Here is a 25,297-nt window from a genome sequence, read left to right on the forward strand (position 1 = left end):
GCGAAGTAAGCAAATTCATACGTTTCAATATTAATATTTTGAGGAATGGTATTAATTAAATTTTTTTTATTTTTTATTATTTTAATATAGATCATAGTTACATTAATACATACATATTTTGCAAAATATAATATTTAGGTACATAATTGGTCATGTATACCTTATCAGAAAAGAGGAGCTCTTGTGCCTGATAAGGGAGCCACGATTCTTACTTAGATACAATGTTATAATATGATGTTATGTGTACAATATAAATATAATATAAATATTTTTTTAATATAAGTTTTTTTGGAAAAAAAGTTTGATTTTATTTATTTGTTCTTGTTGATTCGTAATACAGCGCAATTCGGAAGGGAGATTATTGTAGTTTTTTATGGCTTGGTAAATATAATGGTTTTTAATGATATGATAAATGTGGTGACCGGATAAATCATCAAAATGACGATTCATCACATCTTTAAAAAGTTATATAATGTCATGGAAAGTGATGAAACAAACACTTTATTAACTGGGTTAAGTAGGTTAGGTTAGGTTAGGTTTAATTTTTTTTTCATAGATTCTAAAGACTTTATATCACTTTTTAAAAGTGTGTTGAATTGTCACTGTGTTGAGTTATCATGGAACCGATAAATGTATATTTACATAAGTCCAATCAGTTAGCTCTGAAAATGTATTAGAAAATTGACACATTAACTATATATTTTCGTACGGGCAGATTAAAAAATAATTAAACAACGCAGGCTCAATTAGGATTATAAACTAAAAACACTAATAAATATTATCTTCGTCCACGAGATCTGGTTGTTGATCAGACAGTCTTAATTTGAGTGTTTATTTCCCTCTTTATCAGTTGTAAAATATAGTATGTGATTATAAACATTGTCAATGTGGACTTTTACTTACGTTGTAAGGGAAAACTTGCGTTTTAATTTGGAATAAAATGTTCATGCATTTTTTGACTTATGTGATTGTTCCCCCAGTACATAGATATTATGTCATATCGAATTCAAACAGCCATTGATGTACAATAATAATCAATACAAACAGTAAACACTGTACTGAATTGATACACAGTTCAGTCAATATTATTTTACGCACATACCGCGAAATTTTGGTGGGTGACTATTCTCGGTGTTCTAAGAAAACAATATCTGAGTAAATTTAAAAAATTAACATCTATTTATTGCTTTTTTGTTTAATTCGCAGAAATCCATTTAATAATTACTTTAAAAAAAATTAAGGCAATTTTAATGTTATTTTTAAGATGAACGCCGGGCTCGGCTTCTTTCATAAAAAACATAATTTTAGATTTCCGATTACGCAAAAATACCCAATCAAACTGAATTTTCAATCAAAAGGTAAATTAAATAGTCCCCATTCTGATTAAAACCTGCCTGATGATAGACACTGTAATGCTGTCCAAAACATTAGCTAAAGAAAGAGGTAGCGTAACACGGCATAATATCTAAAAAATAAATCACTATAATTTTGTGGGGAGGTAATAAAAATGTAGAGCTGTGCAATTAATCTCACAATAAATAAATAAATTTAAATGAACGGAAATGAACAATCCATTTTTCTTTCGTTGAAGAATGCGATATTGACTGCACACTTCTGTTGAACAGTCAGGTTATTTCAAACCTTTCTCTTTCCCATCTCACTTCTACTATTGCATACAATTGTAGAAGCTATTATTGCGTGGTATCAAATAAACAGTTTAAAAGTAATGCCACAGTAAAACAAGGATTATCCCCTCACCTCAATTGACGTCACAATAAAAGCTGGATTATTAATCCATGTTCGCTCAACTCGATAAAACTTATTCGCATCCATTTTTCATCCCATTAAAACGGTTGACCCGCCATTACTCTCGACGTAAACGAGTTCGCTCTCCGCTTAAACTGAGCTCGTTTACCTTTACGTTCTATAGATTGAGCCAGGGGCGGCGCGTGCTTTAGCGCTGTGCGTGCGACACAAACGGGCGCTAGAACAGGAGGAATTCGGTTGTGGTTTTTTTATTAATATTCATTTATTCTAGAAATTATAACCCAATAAAATCAACCACTTTTTTAAAAATAAAATACCAATACACGGCATCGTCAAAATACATTTGTAAATATTATCTTTTCACTAGCCCAAAAAGTGTCGTTTTTTTGTCACAGCTGTTATGCTTCAAAATTTCAATTTTCATCGGGAACCAATTCACAATTTGGGAATTAATTTCTCAAAACTAAGTGAAGAATAATTTTTGATTAAATGAGTTTTTTGCAAAACGAGACAATTTAAACCGTATGACCACTAGAGCCAGAATCTATTTCAAGTGCGCTATTCACTCCCTTATTTTTTAATATTCTGTAAAAATAAATACTCTTTTAGAAACTATACAAAAATTGTCTTTTCGGTGTATGCATTTTGATTTAATATTTATTATTAATTCTAAATAGTAAAATTTTAGTATAAAAAAAATTGTAAAAAACGCCAACCACATTTTTACTTAATTCTTTACTCCAATCATAGAAAAATTGAGAAAACTAGATAATTCGAAAACACATTCGTTTTGTTTTGGGAATTTGTTAGAAAAATATAACTTCACATTTTTCTCGTTCATATAGTAAAAACTAAGAAAATATTTTTAAAGTAAACCGATTGTCGGCAGTCGTAGAGCTCGCTAGTTGGTCACTCGTAAAACTGCGAATTAATGACTGGCTAAGTACTTCTGGGCACACCTCATTATATAACCGCCCGGATGCATCGAGAACTTTTAGAACTGTAGGTAGGAACGCCGAACACTAGCATTGCGACTAGAGCGTTCTCGCTACAATGCATTCTGTATGGGCGAGAGTTCTAGAAACTCTCGTAGCATCGCTACATATATGACCCTAAAACGCTAGAGGGGTTAAAAGTGCCTAAAACATATATTTTTTATGAAATCTATGTAAAATCATATTTACATATTTAAAACAAGAGCGGCAGTACCTACTAACCCCTTGCTGCGGTCCTGCCGTAAGCTTTGCCGTATTCCCGTAAGGTTTATTATTAGAAATACGAGTACGTTTATTTACCTATCCCACTATGGGAGCTTTTAACAATAATACAAAGAGCCCTCCACTGGCCGTGTATTATAAATATAGTATGCTAAAGTTTTCTTCCGGAAATTATATTTACGTATTGCTCATTCAATGGCTTAGGGAACATCCGCAAGGCTTCTTTGAAACCTGAAAACTCAGTTGCCTTTTGACTAAAATCACTGTAATGCTAAAACGTTGTACGGAATATGCAATTTCAAAAATGTTGTATTTTCTTAAGAGGGCAATGGTTAGATAATTATTTAAAAAATGTATATTACATACTGAGTAGTACCTTTATTTCCAGAGCTTAAAGTTGTGATGTTTTGAATATCTACAAAAATAAACGATAAATAATAAACGAACGTGCTCAAAAATTTTTTTGTTTAAACAACGACGGAAGATTTATTGACAGACAGGCCTGGAGTAAACAGATTCCCACGGGAAAGGAGAGACCGGAGGACAGTCGAGTTTTGAACTTGGGTGGATTGACAGCCCCGAGAAAGGGATACAAATCAGAAGTGTTGTTTGAAATTGCAGTTAATTATTGAATTCAAATGGTATTAGAGAATATTGCGGAATATTGAATTAAAGTGAAAGATTATTGATCCGGTGTTTGTGTGAAGTGAAAGTGGTTCGACTCAGTGGGAAAACAATTAATAATAATGACAATAATAATAATTGGATAATATGTAGAGCGCCGTTTTGTAAAAACCCACCTCAGGGGCGCCAGGTGTTGTGCAATCGCGATTGTGTTATAAAGTTGTGTTGATTTAAACGTGATTTCGTATACAGTTCGAACTAGATTGCTTGTCTTAAAAACATGAAAATAATAAAAATATTGATTGCGTTTTAAAATAGAGTGAATGTACTTAAAGGCAGGAAGTGTTTAATCGGGCTAAGTTATTGATTTGGCGAGATGGCATTCTATCCACGGAGACCGAAAACCAGAGAATCAAATAGATTATTAACTGTGGGTTCGAATCCTAACAGATTAGGGAGGTACAATTTTATTTACAGGAATATTTAATTACCCTTTTATAAGCGTAGGGAGGAGGTCGAAAATTAAAGTGATTTAGCAATATAGTGTAACCAGGTAAGTTTCACACGAGGATTTGGAGGTGACTAACAGGGTGAGTTTTTTATATTATTTATTAAATTTCAGAGGACCCTTTTAATAATAGGATACAACCGAGGTACAGGAACCGAGTTTGCAACGCCTGCAACCCAAATAATCTTCCCATAAGAAGGGATACGCTAGACGCATTGTCAATCAGCTGTGAGCGAGAGACGAGTCAACGACCTTTTCATATATAGGCCGAGAGGCGCGGAGTACAGTCAGTCAAAGGGGAAGTTTTGCTAGCGTATGCCGTCCCAAATTGAAAGCGATCGGATGCAACCAGACGGAACAAAATGAAAACTTTTCTTCTGTTATTTGACTTTCTAATTTAATACTTTTCATCTATTATTTGACTTTCTAAGTTACGAATTGGGATGCACAAAAACAAATCTAAAGTCGAAAGAGGGAGATGGTAATCTCCGAAATAAAACTACCAACCGAACAACTTTTCTCAACAGGTATCTTTCGAGAGGTAGGCAGCCTCTTTAAATTAAATGCAAAAAATCAAACCAATTATCCGTTTATACCTTACCTGAGAGGATAGGTATTCAGTAGAAGTTACCCATACCTAATACACGAGGATGCTAGTAACCTCATAAAATAAATACTGGAACCAAATATTAAAATACAGACAGTCCTCATCCCAAATTTGGCATTTCGAGTAGACCTTACATATATCTCACATGATAATTGGCTGAATGGGTAGGCACACAACCTATCGTTAATAAGCAGGCAAAATGTCGACAAGATTGTCGTGTGTTATCTATGTATTGACCTAGAAAGGGATGTAAATCCCCGACGGCGTGGGAGTTACAACGTTTTCTGGAGGTGGCACGTAACTTAGGACCTTGCGTGTCACATTTTCGCGACTAGATTCGTGACAAGGGATGTCATGGTTTTCCCCTTCTACACTCAGTAAAGTAGATTTTCCTGGAGGTGTTTGAGATTGGGGCAATTCTGAAATTGGTGATGAGACCTGGTTTTCTTTATTCTGGCGTGAAGGTTGCCGATTTGGAACAAGGGGAGACCCGGCCGGTTGTGATATCCAGACACGCAGATATCGATCGCCTTGCTCAAATTATCATCCATCAGTTTTGTTTGGTAAGAGGAGGAGTCAATCTTAGCTTGAAAAAAATTCATTTCCTTTCCTCTCCTTCCCCTCCCAAAATATATACATGGATGGCGCCGACAACTAACACCATAAACTTATCGTATGTATATCACATATATAAAATCTAACACTTTATTATATTCACATTACCCTACGATAGGTAGAATCGAGTAGCTAGTGGGGGGGGAGCAGGCGACTTAGAAGATAAGGTTTATAAAATGGTTTTAAAACACAGCGGTAATGGATTCAACTCACTCTATCTCAAAAGAACCAAGGGATACCACACATACATAAATAACTAGGTTTCTAAACCGAGAAACAAAAACCCAACACAACGTTCGGTGAAGCCTTTTTATACTGAACCGTCACGTGAAATGAGTACGTTCAAGGTCGTACGTCACGTAGACAAACTAGGATGTACACACTTGAAGGGGTGTGTAATAAAGAAAAGACGGCAGGGAGGACCTTCCTACCCCGGATATATATATAACCAAAGCCTTATGGAAAAGTTACCTACGGGACTGAAGGAAAAGTTTGAAGTAAAAAGGGCAGATCATTACAAAGTCAAACAACGTTATCTACATAAACGTACAAAATCCTAGGTCTTGAAGTTAAATAACTTATCTATAATCTTATATAACAGTCGATCCAAAACTATTTTTAATTGTAATAAAAATATCATTTAGATACTCGCTTATACCTAGATTGAATACAGTTTTAAATGCAAATTTTAATATTGATTACTGTTTCACTGAATTGTTATGTTCATACTATCAAATTTGTGTAAAAGCTCTTATGGGAGTATAATAAAGAAATAAATAAATTACATAAAATTATTATTACATATTTTTTTGGAAATATTTAAACATTTCTTTTTTAAACAAAAATCGCACCAAAAACCATCAGTAAGTATTATCAAAAAAAATTACATCATAAACAGAGCTTACAATATTTTTAAGCGTATATTTTATATACAATCGTTTTTTTAATAAATTTTAAATGAAATATTAATTTGTTATTAACGTTTGATTAAACCATACAAATAACTGTTTCCTCAAAATATCGAATACGTATATCAATATTTTTTATAAAGATATCAATCTGTTGGGAGTATGTTTTTTAAAAAAAAACCAGCCACTATTTTTAATTGTGCTTGGAAAGCTTAATAAGAATAAAATAATTTAGTAAAACTTTAGAAATGTAGCTACAATCAATATACCCGCAATGATGATATTATACTAATATCTGTGAAATGATATTATCATGACATGACCTTTCATGTCTTTCACAATATTGTATTACTAATGGGCACACTCAGTATTAAAGACATGATGATACGCCACGAACATTTACCATATTATTAATATCAGAGCAAATTACTAATACAGCCCTGTAATTATGTATACAAGCCTCCGTGGTCGAGGGGTAAGGCTCTCGACTAGAAAGCTGGAGTTCGCGGGTTCAAATCCAGGCGTGCGCAAGTAAATTTTATTTAAACAATTTGTTTTGTTTTTCAAATTCATCATTTAAAATAATATACACAGCATATTTGGAAGTATACTCTCAGTATCGCTCTGGTGTAAGACCATTCAGATTTGAAACTTTGCTTGAAATGGCTTTAGCCATGTTTGGTGACCAGATCTAAATAGCCAAGTACTTCCCACATTCCTCTCTTCATCTCCTTCCCTTCCCCTTTACCTTCAGCCTCACAACATACCCAAATTGGATTTACCTCACTGGCTCCGGACGGTTGAGATCAGTTGGGACTCTTACGCGGTATCCCACGTAAAAGGAAAAACAAAAACAGGCTTAGTCCTAGTGAGGTTGATGGCTGTGTCCAAAATTATGCTTTATATTCTGCGAGAAGCATGATCATTCCATAACTTCCACATGTGTCACTGACTTATTATTGAATAGAATCATTTAATTTGATTTATTTGCGGTATAAAAAGTCCTTATAAATTAATATTTTAGGATTATGTTAGTGTTGACAATTTCAACGTCATAACGTAATTCAAAATTTAGGAACAAATTTAAAAAAAACAATGAAAATACATAACAATAAGCAGTTATAATAAAGTGCAATACTTAATAGTAAAAAAATATGTTTTTGAAATATTTTCTATGCTTAAATTTAAATATGGAATGAGAAGGTATCAATAACACCAATGAGAGATGTTATTCCATTTAAATTGCTGTTAGTCAATTACGCTGTTATTTTGTTATTCAATCTTATTTTATTCAATTTAAATTTAAAGCAGAAAAGGAAAAAGATACGGAAATGTGATGAAATAAAAGTTTTCTGACATATTTCGTCGAATTTAATTTTTGAAGTACATGTTAACCAAACGATGTTTTTGCATAATCTATTAAACGTGTTTTAAATAAATAATTTTTTTTACTATAAACACAAATCTATTAATTTTTATGTCTATGGTTGACTCATATTTATTAAAAAATCAGCTAATTAAAAAAATGTATTAGTGAGCACTTGCCAAGTACTTGTAGACTTAAGCACCCCGCCAAGATGTATATATTTTTTTAAATACATTAAAAAAAGCTTTGAAAAATAAGTTGAGACGCGGATTATTCAGATAAAAGTAAGGAAACATGCGAGATTTCTTAGAAATTTGACATTAAAGATAACTTTCCGAGAAAAAAATATCTGTTACCAAAATATTTAAATGAGTTTTAAGTTTGGGATAACGCTTGAGGCCGATTGTTTATATAGTTGATGTTTTTAATCTAAAATATTAATAACTTGGGTAATTATATCGTGATGTCAGTCAGAAACAGAGCAGAGCAGAGCTTTTACGGAATACGTTATTCTGTTTAATTGGATAAAGTTTCATTAATAATACATTTACGTAGAAACGCGACCTTGTCAAGTTTCAAGCATATTCCTAATGTACTGAACCTGAATTCGCTTGAATACGTTATAATCATTTCGTACGCTTAAAACATCGTTTAATCAAAATCTGATTCGTTTCATAAGCTGGGATGGGATCAGGACCAAGTGGCCCACCGGGATATTCTGAATCCTGAATTCTAACAGAATTTCTGTATTCTAAAAAGATACCGGGATTCCATCATGGTCGACTTCTGATTGGGTGGGATTATTGAATAGTCTAGACATGAACCATAAATAAGAAAAATTATATTACATATATGCAAAAAAAACATCGTCACGACTACCCTTCCATCGACCAACTTTACGACTCCAAGAAATCCCATGGGCAAATACAATACTCTTACATAGGACCAAACATTTTTAACATCATACCCGATACATGGAAATCAAAAAGTGCACGCATTTTGCGTAAATCGGTTAACAATTGGCTTTTGGACTTAGTGAGAGTAGTGAACATATTCGAACTAACAGATAAACAACAAATGTTAAGTACGTTCTTATAATTATTTTATATTTTTGGCCTCTAGGCCCTAAAATTCCCAACACAAAAACTCGAATAATAAGTACTATAAACACGTCTTAGTTAAAATAATAAATCTCACACATATAAAAAATAAGATGCTTACCTAACTTATCTCTTATATTGTAAACATGAAAGTAATTTCCACAATGTTATGAACTTAATGTAATGTAAAAAGTAATTTCTCCAATGATGTGAATTTATTGTTATATATTTGTGTTACATTACCTACTTCACTACTTGAATAAAACCTGTCAAATTGATATTCCTGAAACGGGAATCCTTCCCAGATGGACAGTCAAAGATTCATAATTCTGTAGTTGCATTTTTTAGTATCTAATAAATAAATAAATAATATTATTAGGGCAAGTCAAAAACTATCTTCACTTCGCCATAACATACGTTCGATTTTACTGTACTGCATTCTACGTGTAATGTAATGCATGCTTAGAGTTAGTACTATTGCGGTAACGTGTGCGAAATTTGATCCCGATCGCGTCATTTGTCTTTCAGTTATTACAGTGTAACCACGTTCGCTCCCCTAACGGCTTTCCACAAAGAGGAACGACAAGTAGTGATTCGATTTTTCTGATCTGAGGATGTGAAAGGGGACTGAAACTTCGAACACTTTTATCACAATACGAGGACAGCGAATTTTTCAAAAATAATGTTATCAAAGAAAGACAAACATTCCGAAGTTACAAATAACTGGACAGTATTGGAAAATCTTCTACAACTACCATTACAATAAGCGGGAAACTTAGCCAGAGGAATTGAACACACTGAGGATGGGTGGAATCCAGACGCGATGCCAACTCAGCCACTGACCGTCGTTATCACACAATGGTATTTTTTGTGGCAAAAATTATCAAACATACTGATTTCGGTTATTTGTGAGTGGTTGTTTAGGCCCGTGAAACTTTGTTCAATGAATTTAAATTAACTTTTAATTTGAGTGAAATTTTCTATATTGGAACTGATGATGTGATGGATTCAGAGAAGCGGTAGAGTGGGTATTTACCTATTATGTAATATTTTAATAAACCGTGACTTTGATCAGGTCTGCATCAATATTTCCTCTAATGGTACGTATACATTTGCATACCGAAACGCGAGCCAAGCCACTAATTACGGGAAAGGAACGAAGTTCATTCGCGGTTGCTTCGTCCCTTTCCCATAAGTTGAGGTTCGTGTCGTCAGTTTGGCTTGCATATGTATACGTAGCATAAAATGTGCACGTGTGCAGTCGCGCATCTATTACAAATTGTCCGCACACATGTTTGCGTCTTCCGCACTTATCTTGAAGAAAGGAACGTGGCACCCGATTTTTATTTTGCGCGAAGTCGATTTATTATGATAGGCTTTCAGGGTTCCCACAAATACGTAAAAAAATTGTTCAGTAGATTCAAATATATTTAAATCTTTCGAAGCCTACCAGTTTTATCCTTGTCATTCGTTACTATTTAATCTTGAAGTATTTTCCAAATCTCTGAAATTTTCTGTTTATTTAAGCGGAAAGCACTTTAATTGATAAAAGAAATTTTATCAGCGCTTTTAAAAATAATAATTCTACTGATAATTATAAAAAGCTATTTTTGTGAGATATCTAGATATCTACAAGGCCAGAAAATAACTTTAAAAAATATGAATAAAAATATCATAACAATTTTTTTCAACGCTTTACAAAAATATAACTGTGAGATTAAAAAGATATACTCGTAGAAGTCGTAGACCAGAAAAGAACTTTAAAAAGTACCTATTTTTTAAATTTTTTCGCTACTTGGCGTGTACCCGGCGTTGTTCGGAGACATTAATGGTGTGGGGTAAAGTTTTAAAGTCGTGAATTCTAGAATACCTGACATCTGGGTGCATTTTTAAAGGTAGAAATAATATTATTGTATTGTAATAAGAATTTGTTTCACTTGATCGTGCCATGTCTTCCTCAGTCGTCGTCGACCTCTTCAATAATTCTATTCCAAGTCATAAATTCACCTTACTTTTTTTTTTGTTCACCACTTCCTTCCATTTTACCACTGATAATTATTTGATTCGTGTCATTCTCAGGTATCTTCGACTTTTTCTACAATTCACTCCATGTTATATCATGAAATCCATTGGTACTGTTAAAAAACAACATTCACGTCGATTTTAATTCGACTCAGTATATACGTCTTTTTCGAACGTCCCCGACTACTTATACCATTAGAACTACTTTCTAAACACTCCTGGAGCTCAATCTTCATTCTGTTTATCTTGAAATTTTCAGCGAAATAAGATGAATGGTATAGGACGAACCACACTCTACTCAACCTAACCTAACCTACCCTTACCGAACCTAACATAATCTAACCAATCACCAAGGATGCATGACCAGGCAAAAAAGTTTGAGAGTACTATCGACATGTTTATGTACTCCATTCATAGAGAAGCGTACTCTATACCAGCACGTTGTTGAATCCTACAAATTATAAAAACGATAAAAATAGTAGCGCTTGTAGTGTATTTTTAGTGATTTGTTTTATATGAACTCTTGTTCTAGTTTCTATATTAATTTATTTTACTGTTACATGTTTTCCTAAATTTTTTTCATGTTCAGTTCATCGTTATATCACGCTTTAAAATAATTGTTCATAATATTCGATAGCTCACAAGGTTCTGTTGTTAAAATCCATGTAAAAGCCCGACTGGGTGTGAAACCAAATAAAAAATATAAAACCCATGGATTGTTTATGGTTCTGCTCTAGTGTGAGCTATAAATGGATCTTGTAAATATTTCACACGATTAGTTCCAGTTCGTCCTGGAATCTTGTAACTAATATATAATTACCATAGGAACGGTTCGTTGGATAATTTATACCCTAATTAGTGATTAGTTTCCACGTTAGTAATACACGAGAACATGGAAGCTAAATGGAAGTTTAAGTCCTTTGTTTGGGTTCTCAGTGTGATGAATATATGGGATATATCAGAGTGGGAATCAATTAAGGAGCACACAGGAACTATTGTTACGTGACCCGGGGAAGATGGAACTTTACAAGGCTGAATTCTGTTCTAATCGTCAAATTACACAAGGAAAAGTTCACTGTCGTGACCGATATTTGCGAGCTATGCATATTACAGAGACTGCTCTAATTCACCGAGTTATCGAAACAACTATTATAAATAGAAATAATACAATGCGCATTTTTTTATCTTTTTCATATTTTTTCGTGAAACATATATGTTTACATGAGAGAGTTGTTGCGTTTAGTTTCGACATGATGGTGATCTGTCTGCTATGGGTGATTATTATATATAATTATATCGGGAGCCCCCTTGTTACAATTTCATTGAAAATTAGTGAAAAAAACTGTTTTAGTTTTAGCTCCAGAAGAGTCAAGGAGAGCCAAGAAGAACTAGGACTGACAAAAAGAGACTAGGAGAGACAAGAAGGGTGGTAAAAAGTAGGAATATGCAAGAAGAGACAAGATAAGCAAAGAAGCGGCGAGAAGGTGCAAGAAGACGCAAAAGAATAACCAAGAGAAACTAGAAGAAAGAAGAAGAGACAATAAGAGACAATAAGAGCTAAGAAGAGCAAGATTTTTTTTAAATTTTTTTTTTTTTATTCCTTAAATATATTTGAATACATGTTTTGACATGCTTTACGACTACCACACTAGACACATGTCCGTATTATGGTAGTCGATGAACCAGGTAGAGCCAAAAAGAGGAGAGGATATGTAAGAAGGGGCAAGAAGAAGGAAAACATAAAGAAGAAAAAACGACGATGAATCAATTTCTTTATTTCTGTCCGCCCTGAATTCCAATATTGACTTATTGGGTTCCCATGTATATCTCGAAGTACTCCTGGCTGGGGTGGTACAATAGTATCGTATCGTATCGATTAGTGCAACAGTTTACCATGGCAAATGACATTATTAACTGCGTAAAAAGTATTTTTTTCATAAAACAATGTGCTTACTGAAACTAGAATCGTCCTTCTTCCCTTATAAACGCAGAGTAAGCAAGTCCTTCAGGCTACCAAAGAGGCATCAGGCTAAAGATATTAAAATCATCACGTGATTGTTCAGTGTAAATAAAACTTTGTGAATTTTGTGTTTTATTTAAAAGTTTGTTCAGTAAATGCATATTTTCGTATTATTTTTGCCCGCCGTGCTAGGGATTTCCTAGTGTTATGGCGGGTAAAGCCTACAGATCAATTTTAATGTTGTTTATATTTATTTTATAAAAACTACTTTTAAAAGTGCAATGATTTTTTTCTTTTGTTGCCAAAGTTGCCAAATCATAGAAATTCATAACACAATTCCCAGCATAAAAATGAATTAAAAATTTATATAAATCTTTATTATAAACAAAGATGTGAATAGAATGCGTATGACAATAATGCATTGATAAAGAAGAAGTCAGTTACACAATACATATGGAAGTTATGAAATGATCAGATACTACTTCTACTGCTTCTCGCAGAATATAAATTATTATTTTTCACACAACTATCGATCTCGACTAAGCCTGTTATTGTTTTTTGTTTTACGTGAAATACCACACAAGAGTCCCAACTGCTCCCAACCGTCTGGAGCCAGTGAGACTATGACATTCCCAATTAGGATATGTTATGAGGCTGAAGGTAGTGAGCAAGGGAAGGAAATAGGGAAGAGGATGGTGGAAAAGAACTTGGAAATTTAGATCTGATCAATAAACATGGCTAAAGCCATCTCAAGCAACGTTTCAATTCTGAATGGTGATCTTAGACCAGGGCGATACTGAGAGCATCTTCCACTCTGGTACGTGCCGCAAATATGTCTACCTAATACTGTATGGTACTTTTAAAACACAAATAAATGTAATAAAAATTATTTGCGGACGCTGGGATTTGAACCCACGACTTGCGGATTGCTAATCGAGAGCCATAACTCTCCACCAAGGAGGCCTGGAATAGGTTAATATAAAAAGTTAACACAATAAATTGCAAGGAGAAGCGTAGTGAGTAAGATTAAGAAAGGGACACTTAGATGGTTTGGGCATGTAGAGCGAATGAAGGAAGAAAGGAGTTCGAGGAGAATATATGACGCAAATGCGAATGGTAGCAGAAGTCGAGGACACCCGAGGAAGACATGGCAGGATCAAGTAAATCAGTTACTTGAGTCGGGCCATGTCAAGAGTCAGAATAATAGAACAGTATGTATGATGTATGAATGTGAATGAGGCAAGAAGTGTGTGCCGAGACCGAGCTGTTTGGCGGTCCGTCCTCTCTTCCTACCCCTGCAGGGAAACGGCGGGGTGGTTAGTTAGTTAGTTTGGACGAGAATGAAAAAATATTATGGCATTCCTGTGTGAACATAAAAATCTTAATAATCCTTATAAATTTAATCAAGGAATAAAAGATTCAACATAATATGGAAGAATATTAGGTAAGCAAAAGTGGAACCTGACGAACAAATAGTTACTTAGATTAGAATACTCTGTACTACTGTATATTACTATATACATTATATTACTGTATACATTATATTAGTGTACATATATATAACTGTTTTATTTATTTATTAATACATTATAAAATAATACATTACAAAATAATAAGTTGTAATGTATTATTCCCAGTGAGTTTACAAAACTCATTTCAAAGACAATATAAATACATTACAATAAATAAACGCAGAAGTTATTTTGGAGTTCCAAATAAAGAATGTGTCAGTCATTAATAAAACTGCTGAGGAAATAGCTTTTAAGAGCTTTTGCCAATGTTTTTTTGTTCGTTGCCGGAAGTTTTAGATTACTAGGTAATGCGTTATATTGCTTATGTGCAATGTATTGTAAGGAGTTAATTCCAAATTTAGTCGTGTAAGTAGATGACGATAAGTGTATTTGATTTTGTGATCGCGTTTTGTGCTTGTGTATGTCAGAATTTAAGACTGATTTAGTGTTGGTGTGTGAGGAGTGTTGAATTATTTGTAGAAATATATACATTATATTACTTTACACATTATATTCGTGTATTTGTTATATTACTGTATAAATTATATTTTTGCATACATCTGAATACACGGAAATAAAAGAATTTTAACTTCATCGAGTAAAACGTGTGAAACACGTGCGAGAATGAATTTGCTCGAATTTAAGAAGCACCAAAATTCTACCTAAAACTAACGTTCAAGTTCGCACGAAGTCTCTACATATTTTAAAAATCTCTAATATTAGGCGCGATCGTGTCAAGGATTTTTACTTTCAAAACCTACTTACTTCAAACGGCTATAAAAGTCCTGTAGAGCCTTAGCCTTCTTTATGAAGCCATTATTTTCCAAGGCGACTTTTGACCTCTGAACTGGCAGGGTGGTTAACTCAACGACTTGAACCCGGAGAAAGAAGGAAAATACTAACATAGGTTCACATTTTTTTATATAATAATATTCACTTTTTGGGTATTATTAGCCCTACACAGGAGCGACCAAATCCACATGAAACTAAGCTAAGAAAGTCTCTAATCTACGAAGAATAGGGCCCTTTCAGTAACAGCATTAAAAATAATACACTATTTTATTGACAACTACTGGAATGCTATAATTTGTTCGTGTCACACGACTACCGTCAGAGACGACACCACGACCTGCTCTATATCCCAGATGGCAGAAATGGACGGCCCAACGTAGCATCACAAGAGGTATGGGGTTGTTAAATGTTATCTCCAAGTCTGACATTTTCATCTTGGCGTTGAGGGTTTCAATAGTAATTTTAGGCAAGAACTGTAAAATATATTATTATAATAAATTTCAAGTCTTTATTTTTAATTTTTCACTTGTAGCAAACACTTTGTGGGTATACATAATTATAATAATTAAAATAAAATAACTTTGTTTAAATACCACTTTATTGTATATATTTATAACCAACCGGTTTCAGTTCAGCCCGAACCTTCATCAGGGTTAATAAAAACATATTAAATTAATTACAGAGGTGTATGGGTACTTATAGTTAAGCTGGAAGAGGGAGAGATAACATCAACTTTGGTGGGGGTGGAAGACTTAGGTAGGAGAGAGGGGGTAAACATAGGTGCAGGAAATGGAAATATATTTAAAATGGGGCTGTTTGTTAAATCTAATTGTTTATTTAGTAAATTGATTTTATTGACTTTAAGGGATTTTTTTATCTCGAGTGCTTCTAAATTGTTGAGGCGTAGACCTATCCCGTTTCTATGTAATACTTCTACACCTGAAGGCTTATCAAATGAGTGATCTTTATCTATTAAATGTGTTGCAAATTCCGAAAAACCTATGTTGTTTAAGCATCTCAAGTGCTCAACTACCCGCGTTTGAACATTTCTTGCAGTTTTACCAATGTAAAATGCTTCGCAGTCGTTACATTTAAGTTTATAGATGCCAGAATGGCTTAAATTATGATGTGTTCTCTCTCCCTCTTCCAGCTTAACTATAAGTACCCATACACCTCTGTAATTAATTTAATATGTTTTTATTAACCCTGATGAAGGTTCGGGCTGAACTGAAACCGGTTGGTTATAAATATATACAATAAAGTGGTATTTAAACAAAGTTATTTTATTTTAATCTTTATTTTTAGTTTACGTAAACATTACGAGGATTACTAAATCTGTAATACACATCAATCAAGTATTAAATTTACGTAGAATTATGGAAAATGGCCTGTAGCCATATCAAATATACCCTTATATATTGACCTCATGATATAATTTCCAATTCAAATTAATTGTTTCTAATTTGTTAAATACCTCATCATTATCAGCACTGACCAACTTGCTGTTTTTACTTCACTATCCTACCTAATGAAGCTGAATCATTAAAAGGCTATCCGAAACATTGACTGCAGAAAGAGGATGAACCGCAAGTGCATTTTTTTGTAATCCGGTTATAAAGAAACGGTATTGCAGGCCGTTCATGATAAACTCTTAGTACATTCCTAATACATCGAAACACGTGTTCATCCACCTGCAACATGCCTTGAAAATATAAAATAACGAATTGCGAAAAATGATTTTATTGAACACGTGTTCCGACATCGTGATAATAAATTCCCCTTTTACTAAAACAGTAACTTATCAATTCATTCGTTAAGGGCCTGCAATACCGTTTTTAACCGGATTACGAATAATTTGAAGAGATTTTTAATAAATAAGCAATATTTTATATCAGTTAGTTTTCTCCTTGTCTACCCAAAACAATACTCTTTCCAGGAAAGCTTTATGTAATTTGCAACAAGTACGTAATTAATTTCTGGAACTGTAGAAACAGTATTCGTCCCATGGCGCAGGAAATTTTTACATGCTGTTTGACGTTTTAATAAAACTTGAAACATAATTGTTTGCTTATAAAAATGTATTTTAAATAAGTTTCTTGTTCATTTATTACTCATCAGAAAATGAGCGCCGTTCTGCACGAAGAAAAATGAGTAAGTATTACTAATTTTTATTAAGAACTTTTTCAAATTATTCGAGCATTTCGTCATTATATATTATTGGCGAATGCAGGTACGTGAACACATGTTCCGATATATCGATGGCCTTACGCACATATGTATCAAGTGCAGTTTGGAGTAAAAACAATGTGTTTTGAAAAGAATATATTTAAATTACTTATTTTGTAACTAGATGTTTCGTAAGAAATTTTCATGACTAATTTCACCTAGAATTCATAAAAAGAGGATTTTCTCATTAATTTTCTAGCTTTACATCTTATAATTTACCTGGAGTATTCTTAGAGAAATTATAAATACATAAATCAGCAATACTAATTTTCTGTCTGCAGAATGAAGCTAGCCAACTAATTGAATGAAGGATATTTTCGTCGTTTATTATTCTTCATACTAGAAAAATAGAAGTATAGTAGGTACCAATGAAAATTAACACCTTATTTTAATTTTACTTTCTTTAAACGCCCAGAGGGCTTTTATAGTACATTTTTTTATTAATATTACAATATTTTAACAACGAGAAAAAAAGTTCAAACAAAATACAGGAAACAGAAAATGAAAATGAAATTAAGTATTCTGCCATATAGAACAATAATAATTAAAGTTCTGATTTAACCAGAATCCATTTGGATGCAACTAGAAACTAAAAGCGTTATAAGTCTTTGAAGAAAGTCTTCTTGTTTCAAGACTTTGAGCAGGTTTTGAGTGCATCGGTTTCGTTTCAGGCATATAATGAAACCTCCAACCCATTTCCGATACCACCCTCTACCCCTCCCTCTCCCTACCGATTCTTCCGTTTGAGTTTTTAAAAGCTTTTAAACTGATAGGGACTTTACCTTGCAGGGGAGAAGTTATGTATGACCGTATGTATTGGTTGTACCTATGCACGTTAGACGTTATAACAGTAAGAAGTAGGAAAGAAAGCAGAGCGAACATGAGGACAATCATGTTTTAATCTGATAGGGACTTTATGCGGGGGAGAAGTTATGTATGACCGTGTGTATTAATTGTAGCTATGCACGTTAGACTTTATAACAGTTACAAGTGGGAAAAAAGCAGAGCGAACATGAGGACAATAATGTTTCAATCTTTGTTGGAATAACCCATACCCATCAACGTAATACATCATATAATAAGAAGATAATACTAATAAATCTAAACGAAACATGTATCAGAACAAGACAGAAAAATAAAAAAAAGGTCACGGTCTTAACTGGGAATCGAACCCAGGATATCTGTCTTACCGGGACAACGTCTCTAACCACTCGACAATGTAAAATCGGTATCCGAGACACTATCTAGGTCATAAACAAATTATTTAGAACTTTGTGATTATTCAAAAAGATGCTTTACTTTAGTTTATAAGACAGGGTTTTTTATGCATATCATATCATTAAAAAAATAACAATTTTAGTTAACTATTTATTTATTAATACGAGTATATATTTGTTTACTGAAACAACACAAACCCTCAAAGGCATCATAACATTTGCAAATCGTCAGATAATTGAATATATTTTAGCTTACAATGATTTACACAATAAACAAATTAAAACAAGCAAATTATATTTTTGAATTGTCATTCAAATCTTAAATAAAAACAACTTTGACTCTTTCCTCCATGGAGTTGCACATTTTACAGTTCTAAAACTATCCCACTAGTGATGGGTCATGACGTCATTTTATTAAGAGTGGAGTCACGGTACCAATTTGTGATACCAGTGCACAATATTTTCGTACGATTCAAAGAAAAATAAAAGCCAAAAATTGGGTATCAACTCAACCACCCGTAACAGAGAATGACTTAAATATGTAGATACCAGAATTGATTCTGTCCAACGGCAAGACTGTCCTCATCATCGGCATGACCAATAGCAAGTTAATCCTCCAGGCTGAAAGATAAAACAAGCTGGGTTAGCGTTGACGAAGATAACCACCGGGAACATAGAAATGAATGCAAGCTTCAAACACTTCGGTCGATGAGCTTAGTATATCGATATTTGATCACGGACGAAGCCGGATACGATCGCTTGTAAATAATAAATCAATATCTTTTTTAAGAGCCGGAGTCACGGTAGCAGCTCAATATTTTCGTACGACTCGAAGACTCGACTCAATTGAACGGGAGCCGTGAGCTCAGAGCGTATGAGCAATATGCATACTGTGCTCGCCCGATACTACTCGCCCGATATGACTCCCAGCTCCCCAGCGTAAGCGTGTGCCTTGTACCACGAGAAAAATAAGATGCTAGGTAGTTAGTGGACATAGGTAAACTCCAAGTCCAGATGTCGGACTGTCAAATGTCGTTCACGTCTATGAGTATGTAATAACAATTAATACTTGGATAATTTTAACGGTGCTATCGTTCTAAAGTACCTCCTGAAAAAAAAAGAGTTGCGGCTCATCAAAAAGAACTAGCTCAATTGTGCGACTCGTTCATGTACGACTCATCGCTATGTCCTACATGCTTACGTGCAGTTTTTCTCACCTCACAAATTCGGTGAGTGCAGTGTTCACTCGTCAGTCATTTCAAAAATATTAAAGCCCCTTTTGTAAGCTGTGGGAAAAATAGATTTTAAAAAAAGTGTTGAAATAAGCTCCCTGGCTTGCGAAAACTCGATTTTTACAAAAATTGTTGAAATCTAAATGGATGTTTTTTAATGCTTGTAGTACGAGTGCGAAGATGAGTTAGAATATGTATTTTTATTTGCCTTTACAAATACAAAGCCCATTAAAAATAATGTGAGAAAAAAATGTTTTTACATCCATAAAGCTTACCTTAACTCGTTTTTCGATATTTGTGATATTTTTGGATAAGAGTTTTCGGTATAATTACTTGACCCTTAGTGTCCCAGCTAAAACACAATGCGGCCTGCTGAGTCTACTTTCGTAATAACTTACCTGTTTTGTGATTATTTTTTTTGTAAATAGTACCGTATTACCAAAGAATGTGTTCATATATATATTATCTTACAATCTTTATTTTTAATATGCACCTTGCACAATCTTTTAGACAAAATTTAATTATAATCCTACCGTTTTTCTTTATTATGCTTACTTTATTTTTGGTACAAAAATCTAATGTATAAACTTATATTATCCACGCACAGGCTGCGCCTTAGTGGGTTCCCTTTCCTATTATTAAAACATGTAATGTCAAATATATAAATTGGGAAAAAATAAAGGAAATATAAAAAAAAATCTTTATAAAAATTGTACACGTATATATGAATAATTAACCTATGTAGACTCCTGAGGATAACCAGATTTTTTAATTAATGTTTTAAATATAATAATATCATGAAGATATACGAAAAAATGAAATATGATATTTGATACGGAATTTGCGACGCGCTTTTTAAAAGATGAAAAATGTTTACAAGTGACTAAATGATAAGGTCGAGTAATATTAAGATACATTATTTCCTTGCCAAGTGAACCAAATTTATTTTAGTATGGTCAGCAGCGTTATCAGCTATCGGAATGTAGAAAGAAAAGCGCACACCAGATACAGGATTCGGTGAGCGTGCTTTCGGAGTATCAGGACTCCCACACTGGAATGGACTGCCACATGATTTAAGAATGATCACAGAATTAACAGAACTTAGAGTCAAACTTAAAACTTACATTTTGAGAAAGTCAGAAACTTTTCACCTTCACATTTCAATAACTAAATGTATAAAAAACTAAGAATTTGTAAGCTTTTTGAGGTGATTTCATAAAAGTTCTCTAGTTCTAAAGAGTCTTAAATTCTCCAGTCCTAAAGAGTCCTAATTTCTCCAGACCTAAAAAATACTAAATTCTCCAGTCCTAAAGAGTCCTAAACTCTCCAGTCCTAAAGATTCTTAAATTTTCCAGTTCTAAAGAGTCCTAAACTCTCCAGTCCTAAAGAGTCCTAATTTCTCCAGACCTAAAAAATACTAAATTCTCCAGTCCTAAAGAGTCCTAAACTCTCCAGTCCTAAAGATTCCTAAATTTTCCAGTCCTAAAGAGTCTTTAATTTTTCAGTCTTGTAAAAGAAATATCAACTCTACTTTGGCAACTAATCTTCTAATAAATGTAATATCAATAGTAATGGAGTGCAAAATAGCAAATGTAAAATCAATATCCAGTGTTTTTACTATAGTTTTTATTTTAGAGTCCTATGCGTGCCTAGTCATTTTTAATAAACGTGTGTTTATCTGAAGTGACCTGCCAGGTACGTGTGTTTTTCTGTTTGTAAATAAAAAGTATGTTTTTCTGAATCCGTTTGTAAATAATAACATTAGATAAAGCCTAAGAACTCCGAATAAATCGTACAGCGCCTTTGATGTGATTTTTCACAAAAACGGCGCTATATAAATCTTTAATTATTATTATTATTACCAGTTACAAATATTATCATCCTACGATCTTGCAGTTCTTCCATAAAGTTCATCTTGGCTGTAGCTATCTACAAGCCGGGCGAATATCCAATAATGCGGAGTAATTTATTAAGTTCTCCCCTCTGATGAATGCCACCCCCAGATGAATTAACTGATAACTTCTCCCAGCTTATAAAACAGAATCCAATACATCACGTCTCTGCTTATGGAAGCATTTAACTTTTATCTAACGGTAGACGAGGAAAACAAAACCATCAATTTCTCATGTTACAATCATTGACAGCTAATGAAAAATGCCACCTACTCTGGTTTAGATTCGACCAAGTAAATACCTAAGTTATTTATAGTAGTTCTGTGAACAGAAGACATTTCGTCCAAAATAGTATACTTCTAATTTCCTCTTATTTCGAAAAACAAAATATTCTCCGAAGTAAGACATGTAAGTAGATACTTAAATACCTACTTAATTATTCCATTAATACTATTTTATTTAACATATTCTAATTTCAAATAAGAAATCATACCAATATTATATAATTTGTACAAATAAATTTCACTCTCTTAAAATGAGAATGCTTTTTTCAATATGTCTTCAGGTGGGTTGGTTCCATCGTATTGATTATGAAGTATCCACCGCTAGTAAGATAAAATGGCAGTATCAAATACGGTCACCACCTTAAACCGAAAAAGGTACGTACAAAGAAATTTATAGACAGAACAAATGCAAAACGGTTGAGTTAAAACTGGACTTCGCTAAGCTCGGTCAGCTACTGACGTGATGTACGTAACACCAGAAAATTAAAATAAAATACACAATTTTTATTATTATCATTAGTCAGTACTCATAATAAATTTATGCCAGCGTTCTTACAATACTTAATGGAGTTATGGTCAGCATAGTTGCCTTCCAAGCAGTTGATTCTCGGCAGTGGCAACTTTTTGTTAATTTGAAAAAAAAAATTAAAGAAAAACGTCAAAAAATCAGTTTTGTTAATTTCCCTGTAATTTTTCACGGGTCTGCGCCGTTATAGGACGTTGTTTTCGGGGTTTCTGATTTTAATTTATTTTAATTTTTATTTCATGCACACTAAAATTATAGTGGATACATTTATTCTATTTTTTTAGTTTAAAAATGGCCTTGAACGCTGAAACAGCTGTCACAATAATAAAAAAATCTAAAATATTTGCAGAACTTAATAATAACATTACTAAATAAGATTTGAAATTAAATTTAAAAAGTAAATTAAATGGAGTTCTATAAATTAAACACAGAAAAGCATTAATTATACATTTCTAGTGCTATATCACCCGCCATGCTAGGCATGCATATAATAATTCTTATTAAATTACAAATTTCAGATTTCGTTTTAAACGTGTGTTTATGATTATTTAATAAAGGAAATTGGATAAGAAATGTGAGAAATGTATGAAGGGAGCTTAGATACAGGTGCTTAGAGTTAGTTAGTAGAATGTATGGGCTTTGTAATTGAAATGTATTGCAGATCTAAGGATACATAGAGTTATTTTTAATAATAAAGGATGGAGTTGGGTTCCAGTTTGTTATCGAGGAGAAGGTTAAAGATTTTAGGAGAAATGTAGATGAAGTGACTTTGTGCTGATGTAGTATGAAGTGTAGGTATATTGTGCACTTGAGGTGTTTTTGCACAAAAACGGCGCTATAAAAGTCATCCAGGTATTATTATTGTAGTGACGGTTAGTTTCATTTCTGGTGGTGATGTTGTAAGCGTTTTTTTTTAAATTTTATTTGTAAACTAAATGTGTTGCGTAAATTTTAGATTGAATTGGCGTGTATTTAAGGCATTATACTCGATAAAGATTCAAATGGAGGAATATCTTTCGGCCCCCTTGTTGATAACACGTATTACCGTTTTTTGTGCATTTTGTAAAGGTTCAATAATATTTTGAGGACAGCCACCCCGTGTGCTAAATGGGATGGAAATTTGGGTATTTTTTTAAGAATTACTATTCATATATTAAGAAAGACAAACATTCCCGGGTTACGAATAACCTGACAATATTTGAAAATCTCCTACTACCACCACAGTAAGCTGAAAATGTTGCTTGTTTTGTAATGGAGGACTTAGCCAGCCGAGGAATTGAACACACTACGCCTGGGTGAGACCCAAACGCGATGTCAACTCGGCCACCGACCGGTCTAATATAATATATCTATTGTTCTGTGTGTTATCATAGTAAAAAAAGGCCTTGTAAATACAAATTAAAAATAAACTCATAATGCAAACGGTAAAGTTCTGACAATAAAGTAAATATTCATTCTAGACATGTAGAAATATAATTTTAAGATTCTAGTTTAAATAAAAATCGAATAGGTATGTATATTCGAGACACTATCTAGGTTGCAAATAAATTAAGGTAGAACTGTGCAATCATATAAAGGTAACAGCCAAAAAATATTGGAATCAATTGAAGATAATATTGGTAATTCTGAGATTGAGATTTGAGACCGACAAAAATCACGTGATAGGTGTCGATGGCCGAGTTGTTAGAGGCGTTGTCCCGATTAGGCCGAACTCTTGTGTTCGATTCCCAGTTGCGACCGTTACCTTTTTGTTTTCTGTTTCATGTTTCGTTCAAATAAATTAACATTATATACTTCTTCGGGTAATATTCACCCTAGAGAAACGACTTGCTATGCACGTTACATCAAATTCAAAGAGATTAATAAAATGCATCTCAGATTGTGTTTAATTACTTTTTTCCGTAGTTATGACGGTGGACTAACGAAAAAAGATAATTTATACATACAGGTAGATAAGTCTATATTCGTATAGGGAAGGGTGCGATAAAGATCACACTCTGAAGCACAGGATGAAGTAACGCTTATGAAAGAGAGTATTCAGAGTGAAACTCAAAAATCTTTTCAGGAAGTCATGTTCATGAATAGAATTGAAAACCTTATTTCAAAGCTTGTTTATATTCCTAGAACATCCATTCTCTAAAACATGTTTTGATGTTTGTTTATTTTGCGCTAATTTGGTTTATATTATGTTAGTGTTATTTTTATCGTAGACGGTTTATTCAAGTCATTTCCACGCAAGGGTAGGCAGAGAGAACGGACCGTTGAAAACTCTAACTTGGCAAACACTCCTTGCCTCATTCACATTAATACATCGTCTTTCACATACTCTTCTATTATTCCTACTCTTGACATCACCCGACTCAAATATCTGATTCTCTTGTTCGTGCCATGTCTCCATTGGGCACCCCCGACATCTTCACCCATTCACATTTGGGTAGTATATTCCACTTACAATTCATTATTTTTTCGTTCATTTGCCCTACATGCCCAAACAATCTGAGCATCCCTTTCTTAATCTTACTCATCACGCTTACGTCAGCTTAGCATTCTTTGATCTCCTCATTTCTCACATGATCATAAGTGATTTTTCCACATATATGCCACATCATCCTACCTCTGCCAGTTCCATGCCTCATTGCCATACATCAGGGATCAGGGTAAGTACCAGTACTACATTGTCGACTGCTAGCTTCGCTTCTTTGAACAGTTTTTGCCGAACAATTTGAACCGCGTTCAGTCCACTACAAATGGAGTTACCTGTATTAACCCTGCTTTCAATATCTCTATCAGCCTTCCCATATCTCGTATTTATTATATTTAAGGGAAAAATTACAAAATTTTTCGTTTTGTTTCGTTTTCAAATTCGTTACTAAAGCAGAATTACGTAAATATAAACATTGGGTATCAACTACACCACTAGTAA

At 33.4% G+C, this 25,297-nt stretch overlaps 1 protein-coding gene across 3 annotated transcripts in view; it reads right to left on the reverse strand.

The window, feature by feature from the left end:
• Nucleotides 1–25,297, reverse strand: part of LOC149418994 (uncharacterized) — a 491,041-nt gene that overhangs the window by 22,596 nt on the left and 443,148 nt on the right. The window lies entirely within an intron of this gene.

Source organism: Hesperophylax consimilis, chromosome 12 (assembly GCF_061612785.1).
Source record: "Hesperophylax consimilis isolate HC1 chromosome 12, BYU_Hcon_1.0, whole genome shotgun sequence".
NCBI classification, from domain to species: Eukaryota; Metazoa; Arthropoda; class Insecta; order Trichoptera; family Limnephilidae; genus Hesperophylax; species Hesperophylax consimilis.